The 24,707-nt window shown below is 45.8% G+C and overlaps 1 protein-coding gene across 1 annotated transcript in view; it reads right to left on the bottom strand.

The window, feature by feature from the left end:
• LOC120999260 (WD repeat containing planar cell polarity effector) overlaps positions 1–24,343 on the bottom strand; it is a 470,467-nt gene extending 446,124 nt beyond the window's left edge. The window contains exon 1 of the mRNA XM_040430129.1: positions 24,197–24,343. The gene's annotated coding sequence lies outside the window, so the exon portion shown is untranslated. The remainder of the gene's footprint in view (positions 1–24,196) is intronic.
• Between the last annotated feature and the right edge of the window lie 364 nt (positions 24,344–24,707).

Genomic DNA, 24,707 nt, shown 5'->3' with positions numbered 1-24,707 from the left:
ATGTATGCTTGAATGAATCTTGTAAAAAAATAATTTCAAATTCCAATAGGCCATAGATTGTACAGGGAAATTTCCCGGTGGGTCAATGTCCAGGGGGCCGCCAGCCAGGTAAGTAATGATCTGTCGCTCCCCGAGTTCATTAACACAGGGGGGAGTCATGCAGTTATGTCCTGGAGGCTGGTTTTAAAGTCAGTATAAAACTGAGTCTGCTTATATAGAACCTACCAGTAGCCATTTGGCTCCAGGAGAAGTATATGGTGGGCTCAGCGTGCATGTTGGTACATCCCTGGATCCGATGAAAGCTGTAATGGCACCGGACGGGGTTAAAAGCAGAGTGTGCTTGGCTTGCATGCTGACCTGCATTCCCTGGACTTTATGTGGCTGTCATGGCCCATAAACAGGTAGGAACTAGTGTTAGGGACCACTCAAATGAGACGACCTTGACGCGGTGAGTGGCTTATTACGCTTTGGCCAAAATGTACACCAATGTCTCATCCAGCATGGAGGCAGGGCAGAATGCTGGATGTAGTGTGCGATCACATTTGCATTTTCCGTTTGTATATGTATTTCGCCATAGTGATATGCACCTACATACATGTTGTGCTGACTCAACCCACCACAGTTATGTACCTGGTGGGCGACCACAGGTGCCCTCCTGATTCCTGAATTCAACTATATTGCCATCCTAAGGCAAGTGGAGTAGGACAGAAGGTGGCATCTGGCAACCACAGAGGGACAGCTTCTGAGGTGGTATTTTGCGCAGCTGGAGCGGTATTATGTGCTGCACTGAGGTTTTTGATGCTGCTGGGGCAGTTCACTGTGTTGCACTGAAGTATTTGTTCTGCTGGGGTGGTACTTTGTGCCACAATATAGTAATGCTGGCCCCACTTACTTGTGTTAGCCCTCTTCTGTGAATTTGGACTAGTCTACAACATGGGGCCATTTTTTTTATTCTTTTTGCACGGCCAATTTAAATACCCAGTCCGCCCCTGCCCATTTGTCACAAAGTTAGGGCTCATGCACCTGGCCGTTGTTTTTCTCCACATCCGATCCGCAATTCGTGCTAGTCGGATGCGAACCCGTTCAGCGAGTTAGTCGGCGCCTGCTGGTGACTGTCAGTATAGCAATGTCTGTGAAAGTCCCCGTGTGGGACTAGTAAATGGTTAAAAAAAGACATCTTTTTTTCAACGGAGATTGAGGCGGATTTTTGTAAAAAATAAAATCCCCACCACATATTTGGTATCACCATGTCCGTAAGAACCTGCACTACACAATTGTGATATCATTTATCCTGTGCAGTGAATGGCGTTAAAAAAAATATATTAGAGATATAGATATATATATATATATATATCTCTATCTCTATATCTCTATCACACAATTGCTGTTTTTTCCTAATTCACCACAAAAAAAAGTAATAGAAGCACTCAAAAAGTGTTATGTGCCACAAAATGAACAATACAAGTTGTCCCGCAAAAAATAAAAAAAGACGTGTTTCATCCTTATGTTTTTCATCCTTTATCTAGCAGTATATATATACACACACACCACACCAGTCCATTCTCCAGCAGTATACAGTATATACAGTCGTGGCCAAAAGTTTTGAGAATTACATAAATATTGGAAAAGTTGCTGCTTAAGTTTTTATAATAGCAATTTGCATATACTCCAGAACGTTATGAAGAGTGATCAGATGAATTGCATAGTCCTTCTTTGCCATGAAAATTAACTTAATCCCCAAAAAACCTTTCCACTGCATTTCATTGCTGTCATTAAAGGACCTGCTGAGATCATCTCAGTAATCGTCTTGTTAACTCAGGTGAGAATGTTAATGAGCACAAGGCTGGAGATCATTATGTCAGGCTGATTGGGTTAAAATGGCAGATTTGACATGTTAAAAGGAGGGTGAAGCTTGAAATCATTGTTCTTCCATTGTTAACCATGGTGACCTGCAAAGAAATGCGTGCAGTCATCATTGCGTTGCATAAAAATGGCTTCACAGGCAAGGATATTGTGGCTACTAAGATTGCACCTCAATCAAAAATTTATAGGATCATCAAAAACTTCAAGGAAAGAGGTTCAATTCTTGTTAAGAAGGCTTCAGGGCGTCCAAGAAAGTCCAGCAAGCGCCAGGATCGTCTCCTAAAGAGAATTCAGCTGCGGGATCGGAGTGCCACCAGTGCAGAGCTTGCTCAGGAATGGCAGCAGGCAGGTGTGAGTGCATCTGCACGCACAGTAAGGCGAAGACTTTTGGAAGATGGCCTGGTGTCAAGAAGAGCAGCAAAGAAGCCACTTATCTCCAAAAAAAACACCAGGGACAGATTTATCTTCTTCAGAAAGTATGGTGAATGGACTGCTGAGGACCGGGGCAAAGTCATATTCTCCGATGAAGCCTCTTTCCAAATGTTTGGGGCATCTGGAAAAAGGCTTGTCCGGAGAAGAAAAGAGTATTACACTCACCGGTAATCCGGTTTCCTGGAAGTCTCCATGACACCAAGTCCTGAGATTGACTTCCTTCTGATTGGACAGGAAAAACACAGAGAGGTTAAAACCCCCACCCCCTCCTCACATCACCAGTGTATTTTAACGAAGAACCCCAGGATGAAAGGATAATAGCTAATAGCAGAAAAAAAGGGTGGGATATATGTGGTGTCATGGAGACTTCCAGGAAACCGGATTACCGGTGAGTGTAATACTCTTTTCCCCAGTCGTCTCCATGACACCAAGTCCTGAGACAATATCAAAGATACAATTAGGGGGGGACAACTGCCGACAGGACCTTACGTCCAAATCTTAGGTCGTCATTAGCGGCTACATCTAGTCTGTAGTGCTTAGTGAAAGTATGAACTCTTTTCCATGTTGCTGCCCTGCAAATCTGTTGTAAGGAGGCTGAGGCTTTTTCCGCCCAGGAGGCAGCCATGCCTCTCGTAGAATGTGCTTTTAGGGAAGCAGGGACGTCTTTTCCCTGAGCTTTATATGCTTCGGAGATTGCCATCTTAATCCATCTGGAGATGGAACTTTTTGCCGCTTTCTTCCCTTTGTTAGGACCTGAAAATTGGACAAACAGATTTTTGTCTTTTCTCCAAAGGCTGGTAGCTTCCAGGTACTTTAAGACCGCTCTCCGGACATCTAATGTGTGGTAAGTGATTTCTTGATCGTTTTTCGGATCGTCACAGAACGAGGGGAGAACAATGTCCTGAGACCTATGGAAGGTCGAGACTACCTTGGGGAGGAAAGTCGGATCTAATTTGAAAATTAATTTGTCCTCAAATATTGCAAGGAATGGTTCTTGGATGGACAAGGCCTGCAGCTCACAGACCCTTCTGGCTGAGGTTATTGCCACCAGAAAAATCGTTTTAATGGTAAGCCATCTGATGTGGATAGAGTCCAGAGGTTCGAATGGATCGGAGGTTAGACCCCCTAGTACCGTATTAAGGTTCCATGGTGGCACCATGTTTCTAATTGTAGGTCTGATCCTATCCGCCGCCTTAAGGAATCTGGATATCCAGGGATGTTCCGTTAGCTTGGTATTATATAGTGCTCCTAAAGCCGATACCTGGACCCTAAGGGTATTGGGGGATAGACCTAAATCTAGCCCTTCTTGAAGAAAATCCAGGATTAGTGAGATGTTGGCTCTAAACTGGTTGAAGGAGGTCCCAGACCAATCAGCAAATTTCTTCCATATTTTTTGGTACTTGTCGTTGGTACTCTGTTTCCTGCTAAGGAGTAAGGTGTTCACTACTTTTTTTGATAGACCAAAGTTTAATAAGTTGGATTCTTCAGAATCCAGGCTGTTAACTTTAGTATTTTCAGGTCTGGGTGAGAAATGGGCCCCTGACTTAGAAGGTCCGGCCTCTGAGGTAGAAGGAGAGGAGCTTCCACGCTGAGGGCTTTCAAGAGGGAGAACCAACTTCTCTTGGGCCAGAAGGGGGTTATCAGGATTAGTGTACACTTTTCTTTTAGGAACTTCTGTAACACTCTGGGAATAAGCGGAAATGGGGGGAAGGCGTAGACTAAGTTTGTTGTCCAACTCTGGTTGAGGGCGTCTACTGCCCGAGGATGATCCCTGGGGTTGAGGGAGAAGAACTGGTTTAGCTGATGATTTCTCCTGGATGCAAACAGGTCTATCGTCGGCCTGCCCCATTTCTTTGTGATTAAATGGAAGGCTTCTGGAGCTAACATCCATTCCCCTGGGTCTAGTCTGTGCCGGCTTAGGTAATCGGCCTGAATGTTTTAAACTCCCTTCAAATGAACCGCTGAAAGAGATTGAATGTTGCCTTCTGCCCAGGAAAAGATTTTGTTTGCCAGGTTCTGTAGCGGGCGATGCCTTGTGCCTCCCTGGTGTTGGATAAAGGCCACGGCTGTAGCGTTGTCCGAGTAGACTAGGACGTGACGACCCTTTGCCAGCTGACTTGTGTGTTTCAGTGCTTCCCACACTGCCCTCAGCTCCTTGAAATTTGAGGATTGCTGGCTCACGTAATTCCCCCATGTTCCCTGGTAGGAGTTCCCCTGGACGACCGCTCCCCACCCGTGGAGGCTGGCATCTGTTGTGATGACTAGAGGGAGATCTTGTGCCCAGAAAATCCCGTTTTCTAGGTTCGAATTGCTGAGCCACCAAGTTAGTGATTTTTTGGTCTCTGCATCTAAGAATATTTTCCTCTCTAGGGTTAATTGCGATCTGTTCCATTTGTCTAAGATGAATTTCTGGAGTGGTCTTAGATGGAACTGTGCCCAGGCAACTGCTGGAATGCAAGCGGACAGACTCCCTAGTACCTTCATGGCCTGTCTTATTGAACAGAATTTCTCCTTCTTGAACTTCCTCAAAGTTGTCTGAAGTTTTACTATCTTTTGAGGTGGTAGAAAGGATCTTTGGGAGACTGTGTCTAGAGTAATGCCCAGAAAAACTTTCCGTTTGGATGGGATTAAATCTGATTTTTTCCAATTGATGAGCCAACCTAGGCTCTGTAGATGATCCAGGACTAACCCGAGATGGATTCCCATGGTCTCTATGTTGTCCGCCACTACCAGTAGGTCGTCCAGATAGGGGATCACACAAATTGCCTTTTCTCTCAAGGTTGTCAAGGCTTCCGCCATTATTTTGGTAAAAACCCTTGGGGCAGAAGAGATCCCGAAGGGGAGACACCTGAACTGGAAATGCTGAATGTTTCCCTCCAATTCTATTGCGAACCTTAGGAATTCCCTTGATGACCTGTGAATTGGGACGTGATAATAGGCGTCGCTTAAATCTATTGTGGCCATCACTGCATCCTTTTTTAAGAGTTTCACTGCTGACTTGAGGGTCTCCATTTTGAATTTTTGATATCTTACGTATTTGTTTAGATGTTTCAGATTTATAATTACCCTGGATTTCCCGTTTGGTTTCTTTATAATGAAGAGGCGGGAATAGAATCCCAGTCCTGTCTGATTTTTCGGGACGGGCTCTATGGCGTCCAAGGTTAATAGGTTTTTTATGTCGTTTTTTAAGGTCGCAGTTTGAGATGGGGGAAGGGGAGTGATCACATATTTCTGTGGAGGGGAAGAGAGAAGATCTATCAGATAACCCTCTTGTATAATACTTAAGATCCACCGGCTGTTTGTTACATGCTCCCAAGATCTTAGAAAGGAGCTGAGTCTTCCCCCCACTGGTATGGCGTCATTGTTTGTTGTTGGATGAGGAGGCTTCGGCCCGATTTGGGTTGAAGAGGAAGCTTCTCCCCCTGCCTCCCTTCGCATAGCTCCACCTCCCAGTCTTCCCTTTATCTTTTTTATTTTCGGGTTGAAAAAATCGGTCACGAAAGGGCTGCCTTTTTTGTTTATATCTTTCCTCTGGAAACCCTCTTTTTTTATTTGTCGCGTTGTCTAGGATTTTATCTAGATCTTCTCCGAAAACGTACTGACCGTGGAAGGGGAGTGCGATTAATTTATTTTTAGATGTGATATCTCCTGACCACGCTTTAAGCCATAGTGCCCTTCTCGCTGTATTTGAGAGAACAGCTGTACGGGCGGACAGTTTAACTGATTCAGCAGCTGCGTCTGCTAGAAAGGAGGTTGCCATCTTTAATAGAGGCAAGCTCTCTAGAATTTGATCCCGTGGTGTCTTATTGACCAGATGTACAGTGGGGGAAATAATTATTTGACCCCTCACTGATTTTGTAAGTTTGTCCAATGACAAAGAAATGAAAAGTCTCAGAACAGTATCATTTCAATGGTAGGTTTATTGTAACAGTGGCAGATAGCACATCAAAAGGAAAATCGAAAAAATAACTTTAAATAAAAGATAGCAACTGATTTGCATTTCATTGAGTGAAATAAGTATTTGAACCCCTACCAACCATTAAGAGTTCTGGCTCCCACAGAGTGGTTAGACACTTCTACTCAATTAGTCACCCTCATTAAGGACACCTGTCTTAACTAGTCACCTGTATAAAAGACACCTGTCCACAGAATCAATCAATCAAGCAGACTCCAAACTCTCCAACATGGGAAAGACCAAAGAGCTGTCCAAGGATGTCAGAGACAAAATTGTAGACCTGCACAAGGCTGGAATGGGCTACAAAACCATTAGCAAGAAGCTGGGAGAGAAGGTGACAACTGTTGGTGCGATTGTTCGAAAATGGAAGGAGCACAAAATGACCATCAATCGACCTCGCTCTGGGGCTCCACGCAAGATCTCACCTCGTGGGGTGTCAATGGTTCTGAGAAAGGTGAAAAAGCATCCTAGAACTACACGGGAGGAGTTAGTTAATGACCTCAAATTAGCAGGGACCACAGTCACCAAGAAAACCATTGGAAACACATTACACCGCAATGGATTAAAATCCTGCAGGGCTCGCAAGGTCCCCCTGCTCAGGAAGGCACATGTGCAGGCCCGTCTGAAGTTTGCCAATGAACACCTGAATGATTCAGAGAGTGACTGGGAGAAGGTGCTGTGGTCTGATGAGACCAAAATAGAGCTCTTTGGCATTAACTCAACTCGCTGTGTTTGGAGGAAGAAAAATGCTGCCTATGACCCCCAAAACACCGTCCCCACCGTCAAGCATGGGGGTGGAAACATTTTGCTTTGGGGGTGTTTTTCTGCTAAGGGCACAGGACAACTTATTCGCATAAACGGGAAAATGGACAGAGCCATGTATCGTGAAATCCTGAGCGACAACCTCCTTCCCTCTGCCAGGAAACTGAAAATGGGTCGTGGATGGGTGTTCCAGCACGACAATGACCCAAAACATACAGCAAAGGCAACAAAGGAGTGGCTCAAGAAGAAGCACATTAAGGTCATGGAGTGGCCTAGTCAGTCTCCGGACCTTAATCCAATCGAAAACCTATGGAGGGAGCTCAAGCTCAGAGTTGCACAGAGACAGCCTCGAAACCTTAGGGATTTAGAGATGATCTGCAAAGCGGAGTGGACCAACATTCCTCCTAAAATGTGCGCAAACTTGGTCATCAATTACAAGAAACGTTTGACCTCTGTGCTTGCAAACAAGGGTTTTTCCACCAAGTATTAAGTCTTTTTTTGTTAGAGGGTTCAAATACTTATTTCACTCAATGAAATGCAAATCAGTTGCTATCTTTTATTTAAAGTTATTTTTTCGATTTTCCTTTTGATGTGCTATCTGCCACTGTTACAATAAACCTACCATTGAAATGATACTGTTCTGAGACTTTTCATTTCTTTGTCATTGGACAAACTTACAAAATCAGTGAGGGGTCAAATAATTATTTCCCCCACTGTATCTCTAGCTGGTCTAGCCAAAGGTTCAGTGTTCTGGCCACACAAGTGGAGGCAACGCCCGGTTTGAGAAGGGCCGCCGTAGTCTCCCAGGTCTTTCGCAAGAGACTCTCCGCTTTCCTGTCTAGAGGATCTTTCAATTGTGCTGAGTCTTCAAACGGTAGGGCCGTATGTTTTGCTACCTTGGCCACTGGCGCGTCTACTTTGGGAATGGTCTCCCAATCCGTACAGTCCTCTTGGCTAAAGGGGTAGCGCCTCTTAATTCCTCTTGGGATAAAGGATCCTTTATCCGGTTTTTCCCATTCAGACCTAATTAATTTTTGGACACTATCAGGGACTGGAAAAACGGCCTTCTTCCTTTCACCTAGACCCCCAAAAATTTCTTGCTGGGTAGACCTAGGGGTTTTAGGCATCTCCATCTGAATGGTGGCCCTGATGGCCCTGATAAGTTCATCAATATCTTCAGGATTGAACAGGAAGCGCTTATATTCGCCCTCTTCATCTGAAGATGCCGGGTGTTTTTGGACAGATTCGGAGTCTGAGACCGCCAGCCCCTCAGAGTCGGAATCCAGGATAAGTGATTTAACACTACGGGCGTCCTGAGTGGGGGGAACTTTGGGGGGAGTAGGTTCTCTGGTAGTTAAGGCTAGCTGAACCTCTTCTTTTACCACTTTTCTAATGTCTTCGATTAGACTAGAAGACTCAGACTTGATGACACTGGCAGTACATTCTTTACACAAGGGCTTGGATCCAGTGTTAGACAATCTTTTGCTGCAAATACCACATTTTCTAGTTTTTTTGGCTGCAGAAGCCGAATCCTTTTCTCCCTGAAATGGTAAGGGAGGAAAGGATGAGCAGACTGAACCCACCATACAAGGCATGTACCTGAGAACAGGTTACTCACTGTCCCAGGGTTTGATGCAGGCTCGGTTCCAGAGCCCGGCGTGAGGGGGGTGCTCATCTTGACTCCCGACCGCTTCAGAGATGCTTCACCAAAATATGTGAGCCGCGCTATGCAGGGCGCCGTTACACAGGTCCTGAGCGTTTTTATAGTGTCTCCATGTGCTTCTCATGCTGCAGGACCTGTGGCGCATGTTGATGACGTCAGCGCGCTTAGCTCCGCCCCCGGCGTCTGACGTCATCCGCCTGCCGGCCGGAAGGGACACATCACAGTGCCGATCCGCCGTGTTCCTCCTTCCCTCTGCATCAAGCCCTCCGGGACCGCCGCAGAGGGAATCTTCGCAGGGGCACTACCTATGTGCCCGAGCCCAGGCCTAACCAAACGGAGGAGGGAGAGCTGCACTGCAGATCCGACCTCGGCCCAGATGAAAAAAATAACTCCAGGTGAGCCCAAACGAGCTCCGTGCACCTCTCCTGCTTCCTATCCTGATGGGACAGGAAAAACACTGGTGATGTGAGGAGGGGGTGGGGGTTTTAACCTCTCTGTGTTTTTCCTGTCCAATCAGAAGGAAGTCAATCTCAGGACTTGGTGTCATGGAGACGACTGGGGAAAAGGTGAGCGCTACCATCAGTCCTGTGTCATGCCAACAGTAAAGCATCCTGAGACCATTCATGTGTGGGGTTGCTTCTCATCCAAGGGAGTGGGCTCACTCACAATTTTGCCCAAAAACACAGCCATGAATAAAGAATGGTACCAAAACACCCTCCAACAGTAACTTCTTCCAACAATCCAACAACAGTTTGGTGAAGAACAATGCATTTTCCAGCACGATGGAGCACCGTGCCATAAAGCAAAAGTGATAACTAAGTGGCTCGGGGACCAAAACGTTGACATTTTGGGTCCATGGCCTGGAAACTCCCCAGATCTTAATCCCATTGAGAACTTGTGGTCAATCTTCAAGAGGCGGGTGGACAAACAAAAACCCACCAAGAAGTGATTATGAAAGAATGGGTTGCCATCAGTCAGGAATTGGCCCAGAAGTTGATTGAGAGCATGCCCAGTAGAATTGCAGAGGTCCTGAAAAAGAAGGGCCAACACTGCAAATACTGACTCTTTGCATAAATGTCATGTAATTGTCAATAAAAGCCTTTGAAAAGTATGAAGTGCGTGTAATTATACACTGCTCAAAAAAATAAAGGGAACACAAAAATAACATCCTAGATCTGAGTTAATTAAATATTCTTCTGAAATACTTTGTTCTTTACATAGTTGAATGTGCTGACAACAAAATCACACCAAAATTAAAAAATGGAAATCAAATTTTTCAACCCATGGAGGTCTGGATTTGGAGTCACACTCAAAATTAAAGTGGAAAAACACACAACAGGCTGATCCAACTTTGATGTAATGTCCTTAAAACAAGTCAAAATGAGGCTCAGTAGTGTGTGTGGCCTCCACGTGCCTGTATGACCTCCCTACAACGCCTGTGCATGCTCCTGATGAGGTGGCGGACGGTCTCCTGAGGGATCTCCTCCCAGACCTGGACTAAAGCATCTGCCAACTCCTGGACAGTCTGTGGTGCACCGTGACGTTGGTGGATAGAGCGAGACATGATGTCCCAGATGTGCTCAATTGGATTCAGGTCTGGGGAACGGGCGGGACAGTCCATAGCATCAATTTTTTCGTATTGCAGGAACTGCTGACACACTCCAGCCACATGAGGTCTAGCATTGTCTTGCATTAGGAGGAACCCAGGGCCAACCGCACCAGCATATGGTCTCACAAGGGGTCTGAGGATCTCATCTCGGTACCTAAATGGCAGTCAGGCTACCTCTGCCGAGCACATGGAGGGCTGTGCGGCCCTCCAAAGAAATGCCACCCCACACCATTACTGACGCAATGCCAAACCGGTCATGCTGGAGGATGTTGCAGGCAGCAGAACGTTCTCCACGGCGTCTCCAGACTCTGTCACGTCTGTCACATGTGCTCAGTGTGAACCTGCTTTCATCTGTGAAGAGCACAGGGCGCCAGTGGGGAATTTGCCAATCTTGGTGTTCTCTGGCAAATGCCAAACGTCCTGCACGGTGTTGGGCTGTAAGCACAACCCCCACCTGTGGACGTCGGGCCCTCATATCACCCTCATGGAGTCTGTTTCTGACTGTTTGAGCAGACACATGCACATTTGTGGCCTGCTGGAGGTCATTTTGCAGGGCTCTGGCAGTGTTCCTCCTTGCACAAAGGCGGAGGTAGCGGTCCTGCTGCTGGGTTGTTGCCCTCCTACGGCCTCCTCCACGTCTCCTGATGTACTGGCCTTTCTCCTGGTAGCGCCTCCATGCTCTGGACACTACGCTGACAGACACAGCAAACCTTCTTGCCACAGCTCGCATTGATGTGCCATCCTGGATAAGCTGCACTACCTGAGCCACTTGTGTGGGTTGTAGACTCCGTCTCATGCTACCACTAGAGTGAAAGCACCGCCAGCATTCAAAAGTGACCAAAACATCAGCCAGGAAGCATAGGAACTGAGAAGTGGCCTGTGGTCACCACCTGCAGAACCACTCCTTTATTGGGGGTGTCTTGCTCATTGCCTATAATTTCCACCTGTTGTCTATCCCATTTGCACAACAGCATGTGAAATTGATTGTCACTCAGTGTTGCTTCCTAAGTGGACAGTTTGATTTCACAGAAGTGTGATTGACTTGGAGTTACATTGTGTTGTTTAAGTGTTCCCTTTATTTTTTTGAGCAGTGTATTTCACTACATCACAGAAACAACTGAAAAAAAGATCGAAAAGCAGTTTAGCAGCAAGCTTTGTGAAAACGAATATGTGTCAGTCTCAAAATTTTTGGCCACGACTGTACACACACACCACACCAGTCCATTCTCCAGCAGTATACAGTGTATATACACACACACCACACCAGTCCATTCTCCAGCAGTATACAGTGTATATACACACACACCACACCAGTCCATTCTCCAGCAGTATACAGTATCACATACGACAGTAGTAGATACATGGGCTGGCTCAGCGGACAGTATCACAACATAGTCTTAGATACAGCAGAAAGTATACAAAAGGCATGGCCAACCTGCAGCTCTACAGCTGTTGTAAAACTACAACTCCCACCATGCCCTTCTATAGTCTGATAGCTGTAGGCAGTCTAGGCATGCTGGGAGTTGTAGTTTTGCAACAGCTGGTTGGCCATCCCTGGTATACACCATTCTAGAACAATTTACAAGCTTTTGGGTGAATAACTCACAGGGCAGGAGTTCTTTGGGCACTAGAAGCGGTCAGAGTGGGCACACTGCTGCTCCAGGGCACTCCTGCTTCCTCCTTGGCGGGCTGTGAATGAAGACAACAGCGGTCAGAGCGAGGCAGGCAGTTACATGCTCCGCCAAGGATGCTCCTGCGCTTCTTGACTTTGTGCAGCAGTGCAAAGCAGGGGGAGGAGAAACACTCTCCTCCCTTCCCCTCCTTTGCTTTTATGTTCAGGTCCTGGACTGCCTTGGAGCTTTGCAGCTGAACACACACTGTCTCGGCGGCCTGCAGCCCCACGCACCTAACCCTATAACACCCCAATCGACCTGGATAACTAGAGGGGTGAAAACAGTTTACTATTTATTTTTATTTTTTTTAATGAAAAAAATAAATAAAAAACTCAACAGGGGGCAGCACCCTAGGCACGTGACATGTGCTGTCTGCATTTTCCAAGGATAGCACACGTACCCATGGTCAGTATAAACATCACGGGCACATGCACTACTTTGATCCGTGATGCGTCCATTTTTCACGGAAGACTTATAGGAGATTTCTTGGAAATTAATTTTCAGCTGAGCAACATCAGTGAATAACGGATTACACACGGACCAACCATGGATCCTTCACGGACATCTTCACAGATTAAACATGTACGCTTATTTTCACGGCTGTGTCACTGACACAGAAAAGTGAACGAGGCCTAAGGCCTCCTGCACACGAGCGTTTTCCCCCCCCCCCCCCCCCCCCCCGTTTACGGGCCGTTTTTTGCGTTCCATATACGGAACTATTCATTTCAATCGTTCCGCAAAAAAAGAAAAATGCAATTTCTTGAGCATGAAAGGTATGAAGATATTCGCCTCTTGAAGCATAGTTTCCAGAGGATAATACAATGCAGTTTTTTCTGCGTGAGCTGTTATCCCCCCCACCAGAGTATTAAAAGTGTATAAGGCAATGAGGCTCATTTGGTTAAGAAAAAAAAACTGTATCTAAACGCATCCAGTGGAAGATATCCTTATGAATAATTTTATGCGAATGTCTGATGTATGTAACTATATCCACAAAAAGTTGCATACTTTTTAAGGGTACTTTCGCACTAGTGTTTTTCTTTTCCGGCATAGAGTTCCGTCCTAGGGGCTCTATACCGGAAAAAGAACTGATCAGTTTCATCCCCATGCATTCTAAATGGAGAGCATTCCGTCCAGGATGTCTTCAGTTCCGTCTTTTTGACTGATCAGGAAAAAGATAAAACCGTAGCATGCTACGGTTTTCTCTCCGGCCCAAAAAAAACTGAATACGTGCCTGAATCCTGCATTTTTTTCCGTAGGAATGTATTAGTGCAGGATCCGGCATTCAAAATACCGGAATGCCGGATCCATCCTTCCCGTCTGCGCACGCATGTGAAAAAAATAAATGCCGGATCAGTTTTTACGGATGACACCAGAAAGACTGATCCAGAATTTCAATGAATTTTCTGACTGATCAGGATCCTGATCAGTCTTACAAATGCCATCAGCTGGCATACGTTTTGCCGGATCCGGAAGGCAGTTCCGGCGACGGAACTGCTTGCCAGATCACTCTGCCACAAGTGTGAAAGTAGCCTAAAATATACTCAAATTTACTGCCTAAACTGCTCATGAACATTATTTTATTTTTTGCTTGCAGATCCTTTAATTAATTTATTTTTTGTCAGATCCGCCAACACTTTCCTCATTATTATCACTAGACTCCACAGAAAGTTCACTAGAGGGGGGGGGGTGAAGAGACTCAGCCATGTTTTTAGGCCACTACTATAGGAAGCCTCTTTACTAAGTGTCTAGCAGCTGCGCACCTCCCTGCAAAGAAACGATATGACCGATCAGCTGATCAGGGGACTTACGAGGGGTAAGCACCGCCATCTAGATACCATTAACAGTGGATAAATAAACTGTTCCTTATACTGTATGTAAAATGCAAGCTCCTTTACATATGAATGAACCACCTATCCATTATAAAAATAAAATAAAAAATTCACTTACCACAAGGAGGATGATGCGCTCTTATGATAAAACTTCTGTCACTTCTCATCAAAGAGCAGCCAAGACATCGATGCAGGAGCTGCGGCTTCTCTGCCCAGCCGAGCGTTCCCTCCACTGACAACAATGCAATCCTACCTGAAGAGCTATTGTACGACTGATGTAATGAGCCTGTAATTACCCTATTAATAATGAATAGACCTATCGCTGTGCTTAGACCTGCCTTACAGTAAAATTATAATATGTACGTACCGTATGTAAAAAGCTGTGGATCCAGAGGCGGCAGAGCAAGCACTCAGGAGAAGGGAGGACAATGATGTAGGGGGAGATTTTTCAAAGACTGTCTTCGAAATATCCTGCTCTGACTGAGGATGTGCCTAATTTATAAGGAGGCAAACAAAAATAAATACAAAAACAAAAAAAATAAAATAAAAAATTATGAACAATTGGTATTATCATGCTCAGACTGACCCGCAGAATATGGTCATCAGGTAATTTTTAGCACACAATAAAAGTGGCTCTTGGAAAGTAGAGAGGAAAAAACTGAAAATAAAAATTAAAAATTAGCTTGGTTCTTAAATGGTTAAGGCCTCTTTCACGCGAACGTTACAGATTCTCTCAGGGTCTGTTCAGAAAAAGGGCTCATTCATACGGCCGTTGTCCCGCTGTGTCAGTGCTGAGGACCGCAAATTGCACTGGCACGATCGTGGGCCAGCCGCATGCGGATCGCGGACCCATTCACTTGAATAGGGTCTGCGATCCGTCCGTTCCGCAAAAAGATAGAGCATGTTTTATCTTTTTGCGGAGCAGAGGCACAAAACGGAACACCACGGAAGCACTCCGTAGTGCTTCCGTGGGGTTCCGTTCCGCACCGCATCTCTGGATTTGTGGAGTCATTTAAGTGAATGGGACCGCATCAGTGATGCGGAATGCACACGGCTGGTGCCTCATGTATTGCGGATCCGATATATGTCGGCCGCACTACGGCAACGAAGGCGCAACGGCCGTGGAAATGAGCCCTAAAACTGAAGTGCAGTCAGTTTTATTTGCAATTGCGTTTAGTGTTTCAGTTTTTTTCTGCGTGGGTACAATCAGTTTTATATGCGTTTTCACGCATAAAAAAAACAAAAAGAATCTCCTAGCAACCATCAGTGAAAAACGCACTGTATCCGGATGCAATGTTTGTCACAGAAGCCCCATTTATTTCTATGGAGCCAGAGCTACATGAAAAACGCACAATATAGAACATGCTGCGATTTTTCCTGAACGCAGAAATTATGCGTGAAAAACTACGCTCATGTGCACAGACCTATAGAAATGAAAGGGTCAGGATTCAGTCCGGATGCTATGCGTTCACTTCACTCACTCGTGTGAAAGAGCCCTAAATGTGTTTCTCCTGTATAAAAAAGAATTCATATAGGAGCGCAGTTTTTCTTTCCAAAAAGAAAGTCCTCCTCCATCATAATATCACATTCATATATGAGCGTAGTTTTTCACGCATCACCTTTGCGTTCAGGTAAAGAAAAGAAAAATCGCACCATGTTCTATATCGTGCAATGTGTTTCTGGTTACTAGGAGATGTAGATTGTTATTCCTTAGTTTTTCTCAACGCGCGTGAACACATTCAATCCGGATACAAGAACGCCCAAACGTAATTGCAGAAAAAAACTGACTGAGCTTGCATGCAAATCCATCAGTCTTTCCCTGACCAGATCCTGACATAATCAGTATCTCTCATAGAGGCCTTAGTTTAGTATAAGTTGACATACAGCAGATTTAATATCCGCACCACGGGTCAGTTTCTGCCACGTGTGGCTGAGAATTGCTGAAGGCTCATTCACTGTGCTGGCCCTGTACAATGCCGCAATCTCAGACAGCAAATCCGCAGCTAATGAGTCATGTGTGAACCCTGCCTTATGCTTCACAAGAGTCCGCAGTTTTGTCGCTGGACAACTTCTAGCAAACAGCATTTCTCTTTCCATCTCTGAAAGATCCTCAGTTCTTCACAAAAAAAATGCACATGCGGATCTGTCGCAGATTTTGCTGCAGATCTGCGGTGGATTGCAAAGTGGAACAGGTTGATTTATTGCTGCAGATTTCTAACACTGATCCCCCCTCCCCCGGACTGACTTATTCCACTTGGCTGATTTCATGTCCACAATTCTGCTATGGAAAATGTGCGGCGCACAGCCTGCCTGAACATACGTCAGGAACCACAACATCTCATTTCCCAATAGAAGTCAATGGGGAAATAGGTTTATGAGACAGACCTGGCACTTTCCACTTTAAATGGAACAAAAAGTTAGGGATATTTCGCTTGTGGGTGAAATTTCAGGATAAACCTAAAATGCCCTCAAACCTACCGTAAAAGCCCCCTGAATTTAATGTGACCTTCTCTAAAAACTTTTGAATGCACATGCCAAACTCTTTCAGTACTTTTTGCACAACTTGCTGTTCTCTCACAAGGAGCTTAACGGCAAAATTCACAACAGGTGTTTGACCCATGAATCACCCAATAAATTTCCTGGTTCAATTAGAATTTATATTAAACTGTCCTCCTCACCATACTGTTCACTTTCTGATATCATGAGACCAAGACGACACCCAACAATTGATCAACAGTACCTTGCCATTGCGAGGCTTCAAGCAGGATGTTCTCAGAAGGAAGTGGCCACTAAGCTTATAGTGTCACAGATTGTCACCAGCAGGCTGCAACAGAGATTCCATACAATGTATAGGGCGGCAACAGAGGGCAGCAAAAATGTCACCTTGACTTTATTGTGTATTATTACAATTAGAGCGATATCAAATTTATATAGTTTTTATGTTTATACTTTAAAAAAAAAAAGTTTAGAAAAAAATATATATTTGCATCGGTATATTCTGACAACTGTTAAGGCACCCGATGTGGAACTGCTGTGTCAAACAGATAAGACTTTGGGCTACTCCTAAGGGCTCATTCACACGACCGTGGCTTGGTTCAGCATCCGAGCCGCATTTTTTCCAGCTCGGGTGCGGACCCATTCACTTTAATGAGGCTGCAAAAGATGCGGACAGCACTCCGTGTGCTGTCCGCAACCGTTGCTCCGTTCCGTGGCCCCGCAAAAATTATAGATCATGTCCTATTCTTGTCCGTTTTGCGGACAAGAATAGGCATTTCTCTAATTGGCCGTTTGTTCCGTTCCGCAAATTGCGGAAGGCACATGGGTGGCATCCGTGTTTTACGGATGCGCAATTTGCGGACCGCAAAACACGGCACGGTCGTGTGAATGAGACCTAAGGGTGTTATTCTAACTGTCCAAGGTCAGGGCAGGCAACGAAGGGTCAAAACAGAGGACAGGCATAGGTCAGGTCATGCCGTGGAGGATCAAAATCCAGTACACAGGTAGAGGTCTGTAAATGGGTAGACAGCGAGATATAGCATACCTTTGCAGGAGCTAGCAGACTAAGAACCTTACTGCATAGGCTACTCTCACACTAGCGTTTTCAATTCCACTATTGAGATCAGTCATAGGAAGAAAACGCTTCAGTTTTGTCTCCATTCATTGTCAATGGGGACAAAACTGAATCAAACGAAACGGAGTGCACCAGAATGTATTCCATTCTGTTTGGTTGCGTCCCCATCGCAGACAGGATAATGCTGCAAGCAGCAGTTTTCTGTCCGCGATGTAGTTCCATCCTGACACACAATGTAAGTCAATGGGGATGGATCCGTTTTCTCTGACACAATAGAAAACTGATCTGTCCCACATTGACTTTCAATGGAGTTTATGACGAATCTGTCTTGGCTATAGAAGACATAATACAACCAGATCTATTCATGATGGATGCATGCGGTTGTATTAGGCCCCTTTCACACGGGCGAGTATTCCGCGCGGATGCGATGCGGGAGGTGAACGCATTGCACCCACACTGAATACCGACCCTTTCATTTCTATGGGGCTGTTCACATGAGCGGTGATTTTCACGCATCACTTGCGCGTTGCGTGAAAATCGCAGCATGCTCCTCTTTGTGCGTTTTTCACGTAACGCAGGCCCCATAGAAATGAATGGGGTTGCGTGAAAATCGCAAGCATCCGCAAGCAAGTGCGGATGCGGTGCGATTTTCACGCACGGTTGCTAGGAGACGATCGGGATGGAGACCGGATCATTATTATTTTCCCTTATAACATGGTTATAAGGGAAAATAATAGCATTCTGAATACAGAATGCATAGTAAAACATCGCTGGAGGGGTTAAAAAAAAAAGCAAAAAAATAATTTAACTCGCCTTAGTCCACTTGATCGCGTACCCGGCATCTCCTTCTGTCTTCATCTGATCTCTGTGCAGCAATAGGACCTGTGGTGACGTAATTCCGGTCATCACATGATCCATCACCATGGTAAAAGATCATGTGATGGATCATGTGATGACCGAAGTGACGTCACCCCAGGTCCTGTTGCTGCACAGAGATCAGATGAAGACAGAAGGAGATGCCGGGCTACGCGATCAAGTGGACTAAGGAGAGTTAAATTTTTATTTTTATTTTTTAACCCCTCCAGCGATGTTTTACTAAGCATTCTGTATTCAGAATGCTATTATTTTCCCTTCTAACCATATTATAAGGGAAAATAATACAATCTACAGAACGCCGATCCCAAGCCTGAACTTCTGTGAAGAAGTTCGGGTTTGGGTACCAAACACGCGCGATTTTTCTCACGCGACTGCAAAACACATTACAATGTTTTGCACTCGCGCGGAAAAATCGCGGGTGTTCCCGTAACGCACCCGCACATTTTTCCGCAACGCCCGTCTGAAAGGGGCCTTACCCTCAGTTCAGACCTGAGCGTATTACAGCGCGTTCCTACGCGCTGTAAAACGCTCAACAAGGAGAAACCAATGCTTCCCTATGGGAATGGTTCTCACCTGGGCGTTTTACAGCGCGTACGATCGCGCTGTAAAACGCCCGACGCTCAAACAAATACATGAGCGTTTTTTTGGGCGTTTGTCGCGCGTTCCTGTACATAGACTTTCGGGAACGCGCGACAATGTGTGTTCACTTGTCTCTGTATGCGCGCTTGTAAATGCCCGTACAATCGCGCGTACAGAGCGCTCCTTTCAGAACGCTCTGGTGTGAACCCAGCGTTATAGTAACATTTTTTGCAGATCCATGACAGAGCCGCAAAAAAACGCTAGTGTGAAAGTAGCCTTAGGCACCTTCCCACAGAGGGGGGATTCAGCAAAGCTGATTGTAGCCAAAAACTAATTGAGGTGCTGTGTCCTGGCTGGATTCCTTCATGTCCAAGGAAGGGCGGGTAGTTTGGTTAGGGACGTGGTTGCAGGGCCATAAACTGTACTCTCTATTTAGGGATCCTTTGTTCCATAGCACTGATATAATGGGCCTTGTGTTATATTAGGATGTACTCATTTACATTAAAGTGCACATATGCACTGTGATTTAACAGACCACATTATTGGCTCATTAGTGGGTGCCACGATGTGGGTTCCCTCTTTATTAGTATACCAGGGGGAGAAAACAGAACTGGATCGCACATCCACAATGCTATGATCTAATTAAACTCACTTCTGAGCACAATATTAAGTGTACACTACAGCCCCCTATACTGCTGTACAAGAGGCATTGGGGTACATTCGTGTATAGACTTGCCAGCTCTCAGCTGGAGCTCCTGATAGCATAGGACAAGTTGTGTTAGACAACTGTTCACATGGTGCAGTACTGCGTGGTGGCCTTTCTTTTTGTGGCGCTGTGCTGGTGGGTTGGTGGGGCCCAGTGCCATGGGTGACATTGTCAGACAGCAGGGTTACTGTTGGACTCCGGGGTCCCGCTGCCTACTAGGGCAGTGCCACGTTGTCACCGCATTGTGCTGCGCTTATTTTATAGTAGGTCCCACTCTAAGAGGTGACCTTGACGTGGTGAGTGGGCTTATGCCTTTTAAATAAAATGTACACTAATGCCTCTTGTACAGCATGCAGTATGGGGGGCTGTACACTTTAATATGGAGCTGAGAAGCGAGTTTAATTAGATCTAAGCATAGCATTGTGGATGTGCGATCCAGTTCTGTTTTCTCCTCCTTGAATACCCCTCTTTATTGGTATTTACCGTATTTGCTTTATAAAACGCACTTTTTCCTCCCAAATGTGGGGGGGGGATGGCAGTGCATCTTATAAAGCAAATACTAGTGAGGAGGTGCGGGGAGCGGTGAGTGATGCGCTGCCTGTCCTAAATGCGTGCAGCGCGGGCCGGAGAAGACCAGGGAGTGTGACTGCAGGAGAGACCACCGGACGTGCAGGGTAGCAGCGGAGCAGAAGAGGCAGGTTTATTTATTTTAGCTCTGATGGGGGTCTGATCTAATATGGGGGTCTGTCATGGAGGTTTAAAGGGGGTCTTACCTGAGGTCTGATATGGGGGGGGGGTGTCTTACATGGAGATCTGATGGGGTCTCCTCATCTATGGTTTGATATAGGGGTCTGATCCAAGAATCTGATATGGGGGGTTTGATCTGAGGTCTGATAAGAGTTTCAAATACATTTTTTTTTTTTTTTTTTTCCTCCTCTAAAACAAAACATACAGTATATGTGTATATTGGATATTGAGCCTGTGCTTATTGAGCCCTGCTCGTCTCTTTTACCAAGGTACAGGTTGTTCCATTCTAGGTGGGGATCTTCTTGGTACAGTATTTTAGGAGTATATTCTCTACATTTGAGGTTATCCTCATAATTACGTACTGTGATATTATACGATTGCAAGGTTTTCAATAAAATTGACTTTACATTTTCATATAGATTAAGGATGTCGCCTTGGTTCCTTGAAGGGACTCTTTTTGTAGGTTTATGTAAGTAGAAAAGATGATGTGGACTCATGAGCAGTACTCTAGTATTTCTGCAGACAATACTCCAAAACCATGGTGACCGATTCCATCTAACATCTGCCTATCCACTCCACGACAGAATCTATAATTGACTAAAGAAATTCTGCTATACTGTGTTTTTCAGTAATATTTTTACAGGCGCCTTCTAATAGTGGGCAGTGAACACCAAAGCTGCCAGAAAAATTTATTTTTATTTTGTATCCACTTTTTTTGTGTCATTTTACTGTACAGTGGGGCAAATATACCATAATTGGTGTTACATATGCCTTAGGTTTCATCTTTTTGCCCACATCGGATCCACATTTTTTGTGGGTCACATACGGACCCAGAGACCCATTCACTTCAACAGGGCCGCAAAAGATGCAGACGGCCCACCGCGTGCTGTCCGCATCCGTATGTCTGTTCCGCATTTCTGAAAAATAGAGATAGAACTTGTCCTATTGTCTGTTTTATGGACAAGGATAGGGCAGTTCTACAGAAGGCAGGACGTTCCGTAATTTACAGACCGCGCACACAGACGGTATTTATATTTTGCAGATCCACAACTGAATGAACAAAAATTACAACAACAAAAAAACTATTGTGTGGCCTGAGTTTTAGATTTCCCATAGGGGGTTTAACACTTGAAATCAATAGAAATTTACAGTTCTGGTCCCTCATATAAACCGTCCCGCTGATTCCAATGCTTAAAGGGGTTGTCCCCTTTTTTATATTGATGACTAGAGATGAGCGAACTTCTGTTTTAAGTTCGGCGTCTAAAGTTCGGCTTCCGGTTAGCGGAGGATCCCGATATGGATTCCGAATTCCGTTGTGGTCCGTGGTAGCGGAATCAATAATGGCCATTATTGATTCCGCTACCACGGACCACAACGGAATTCGGAATCCATATCGGGATCCTCCGCTAACCGGAAGCCGAACTTTAGACGCCGAACTTAAAACAGAAGTTCGCTCATCTCTATTGATGACCTATCCTGACGAGGGACGAGCGAATCGACTTCGGATGAAATTAATTTGTACTGGTACAGATACCACTTGGAACCGAACCAGAGTTCGGGAAATGTTTTTTTACAGTAGAAATTTATTTATGAAGTTATTACCCGAAGTCTCGCGAGACTACACAAAGCAATAACTTTGGCTCATCGGAGCCAATACATTCTAATACTGTATGGAGCTCCTGCTTCGTACGGTATTGGAACGAAGTTTTATGCGCATCGACTTGAGATGTTTCATCCAAAGTCGATTCGCTCATCGATATTAGATCAGCGGGGGCTGACTCCTGGCACTCTTGCCAATGAGCTGTTTGAGGAGAAACCAGTGGTCTTTTGAGCGCTGCTGTCTCTGCTCTGTTTACCTGCTCGCCATTGCGGTGCAATTACATCTCAGTCGTCCACATTCACTTCTATGGGGCGGCTCCTTCCTATCCAAGTGAATGGGATGGCTGAGCTGTAATTACACGGCTCACCACTGCGGATGCGGCGGTGAGCAGATAGAGAAGGCTGCGCTCGTCGTACAAGTGCGGCCGTCTCTTCAAACAGTTGATCGGCAGAGGTGCAGGAGTCAGCCCACTTTATCCTGACAAAGGGTCATCAATATAAGGGCTCGTTCACACGACCGTATGTCTTTTTCAGTGTTTAGCAGGCCGTTTTTCAGTAGTGTTTCCGATTCTGTTCCGTTTTTTTGTATGGAAAAATTGGGCTGGGCATAAAATTTTCAATAGATGGTTCTGCAAAAACGGAATGGATACGGAAGACATACGGAGTACATTCCATATGTGTTCCGTTTTTTTGGCGGACCCATTGACTTGAATGGAGCCACGGAACGTGATTTGCGGGCAATAATAGGACATGTTCTATCTTTCAACGGACTGGAAATACGGAAACGGAATGCATACGGAGTACATTCCATTTTTTTTGCGGAACCATTGAAATGAATTGTTCCGTATATGGACTGTATACAGATCGCAAAAAATCGTTTGTGTGAAAGAGCCCTAAAAAGGGTGGACAACCTCTTTAAATGTCTGACATTTTTTTAACTTATGACCTGATGATCAGTATCTGATTGGTGGGGGTTTGACACCCGGGCCCCCGCTGATCAGCCATTTTGAGAAGGCACCAGAGCTCGCAGTAGCACCATGGTCTTCTTGCTTCCTACCAAGCACAGCGCTGTACATTGTATAGTGGCTGTGCTTGGTATTGCAGCTCAGCTCCATTGACTTCAATGGGGCTGACGTGCGCCTAGGTCATGTGACCGATGAACATGGCGTCACCGGCCTAGGAAAAGCTGAGAGAAGGCTGCAAGCGTCGCTGCCTTCTCAAACAGCTGATCAGCAGGGGTACAGGGTGTCGGACCCCCACTGATCAGATACTGATGACCTATCCTGGAGGATAGACCATCCGTTATAAAAACTCCTTTAGTACCGAAATGACAACAGATGTGATGACAGCATGTAGAAAACCTTCCAGTCTACAGCAATGAGGGGCAACGAGAAGTCCCTGGGCCCCCAGCGTACAATGTGTGATATGGCCCCCACCAACCATGCCAAAAACTGCCAAGCGGCCGCACAGAAACAGCCTCCCATTCATTTTAATAGGAGCTGTGGTTTAGGGCTTATGCACACAAACATATTCGTTCCATGTTTTATTTATTTATTTTTATTTTTTTTGTGGACCGCATGCGGAACCATTCATTTCAATGGGTCCGCAAAAAAAAATGGAAGTTACTCTGTGTGCATTCAGTTTCTTCAAAAGAATAGAACACGTCCTATTATTGTCCGCATTACAGACAAGGATAGGACTGTTCTATTAGGGGCCAGCAGTTCCGTCCCGCAAAATATGGAATGCACACAGACGCCATCCGTATTTTTTGCGGATCTGTGTTTTGCGCATCGCGAAATACATATGGACGTGTACATGAGCCCTTATGGACGCAGCCACAACAAGTCCTTGTGAGGTCATTATCCGCGGGCTCGCACTGGAAGCAATGACGCGCAGACACCAAGTTTTTTCCGTAGAAACCGCGCCAAATGCAGCTGTCCAAAAACTCCCCAACCCCGCTGCACCTGTCAGTCCCCACAGAGGAGAATGTCACCTGCACTTCAAGGTACAAATAGGTCTCTGACTGTTGGGTGACAACCTGCTTCACCCCTAGTCCATCCCTCACATGAGTTGTCAGCTCTCCCTGGTGCATTACATCCATACACAAAGCAGGAGAGCTGGCTGACCACCTCGGAGGACACAGTAACGGCAGCCATACTGCTTGTCACCCATGAAACAGACAAAACTAAAATATCAGGCAGCGGGAAAGTTTCTATAGCAAATCCCCGGAGCTGAGGGGTAAAGGAGCCGCCAGTGCTAATCACAGCCGAGCTCTGGACTACGATATGCCGCCAGTCACACGGTACGAGCTGAGGACAGACGCGGCTCCTACCTCCAGTCCAATTACCGGAGGCTCCACTACAGTCCGGGGCTCCGGATCCTCCGGTGCAGGTGACGTCACGCAGTCAGCAGTCCCGCCTCTTGCTCCACAGCGGCGGCAAGCTGAGGCCTCGAGCCGTCTCCTAGCAACCGGCCGCCTTCTGTGGAGGCACCAGGGCTCCCGTCTATAGATCACTGTGGTGACCCGAGAACGGGCCACGGGTTACTGGCAGCAGCACAGAAAGAGCGGCCTTTATTCCCTGCTATAAGGGTGGCGGCCTTATCTCACTGTACAGTGCCTGACTCCATACCGACTAGGGCTACTTTCACACTAGCGTTTCTATTTTCCGGTATTGAGATCCGTCATAGGGGCTCAATACCTGAAAAACACGCTTCCGTTTTGTCCCCATTGATTGTCAATGGGGAAAAATTTAACTGAACAGAAAGGAATGCTCCAAAATGCGTTGCGTTCCCATACCGGAGAGCATGCTGCGGTTTTCTTTCCTTCCCGGGATGCGGAGCAA

The sequence above is a fragment of the Bufo bufo genome, chromosome 4, assembly GCF_905171765.1.
Source record: "Bufo bufo chromosome 4, aBufBuf1.1, whole genome shotgun sequence".
NCBI lineage: Eukaryota > Metazoa > Chordata > Amphibia > Anura > Bufonidae > Bufo > Bufo bufo.
Note: the sequence above shows the minus strand (reverse complement) of the source record. Positions and strands in the feature narration are given on the sequence as shown.